The sequence below is a fragment of the Otolemur garnettii genome, unplaced genomic scaffold (genome assembly GCF_000181295.1).
Source record: "Otolemur garnettii isolate 467f Iridium unplaced genomic scaffold, OtoGar3 scaffold00124, whole genome shotgun sequence".
In the NCBI taxonomy this organism is placed as follows: Eukaryota; Metazoa; Chordata; class Mammalia; order Primates; family Galagidae; genus Otolemur; species Otolemur garnettii.
This window is the reverse complement of record NW_003852519.1, coordinates 2,125,037-2,126,012: the sequence shown is the minus strand read 5'-3', so window position 1 is coordinate 2,126,012 and position 976 is coordinate 2,125,037. Positions and strand designations below refer to the sequence as shown.

The window sequence follows — 976 nt, the reverse complement described above, 5'->3', positions numbered from 1 at the left end:
TCAGATAAAAGAATGTGTAGAGGCCACCGAGGGGTCAGCTTTACCCTGTGATGCTGCATAGTCAGCTTGGCGGATGACTCATTCATGTTGTACTAAAATCATTTTGCAAAAATCCTTTCCTCTCAGCATCTCCCACCACCTGTAGAGGGGCCTGGGGTGTATAATTGTTGAGATGAATTATCCCATTTGGCTTCTTATGGAAAAAGGCATAGCACTTTTTTTTTCAGTTTATTACATGAAGGAGTTACACTAGTCCAAGTCAAAAGCAGACCCCAAATGGTTACGTTATACAAGCTGTGAAGTTTTTAAACTTGTGACAAGGGACAGAGGAGAAATTCTACTCATGGCAAGGAAATCCTCACTTAAGCTTCAGTGAGCCACAAGCACTTAAAACCCATGAACCTTCAGCTGATCGTCCTTAGCCAGTCCAATCTCTGCAAGGAACTGGCATATGTTCTTGCGCTGGTCACCTTGTAGCTGAATTACTTCTCCGTACTCTGGATGCTCAATTATAGTACCATTGCAGGCAAATTCTTCTTAAATGCCTTCGCTCATTTCTTTGTATCGTAATCATCAGCGATTCCTTGAATAGTAGTAAGGGTCTTCCTGCCGTTTCTCTGTTGAATTCTTATATGGATATAATCCTCAGTGCCAGCAGGAAGCAGGTCATCACCCTTACTTGCATCAGCAAAGGGGTCGAATGAGTAGAAGTTCTGGATAGCGGACATTCCATAGGATTCCTTTGGAAAACAGCGAGGAGGCTGAAGGGGGAGGCTGCTGAGTCCTCAGCGGTGGCTCAGTGACGGGGGCCAGGCATAGCCCTTTTTTTAAAAAAATAAAAGGATGATTAAGTTTTCATTAGTTAAAACCTGAGAGTTTAACATATATTATAAATAAAATAGAATAAAAACACATATCTCTCAGCAGTTAAATGTGAATCCCACATATACACGGTGTATCCTGGGTCTCCTGATGA

At 42.2% G+C, this 976-nt stretch overlaps 1 pseudogene; it reads right to left on the bottom strand.

Moving 5' to 3' along the window:
• Positions 1 to 310: 310 nt before the first annotated feature.
• Positions 311 to 738, bottom strand: LOC100966500 (annotated as a pseudogene).
• Between the last annotated feature and the right edge of the window lie 238 nt (positions 739 to 976).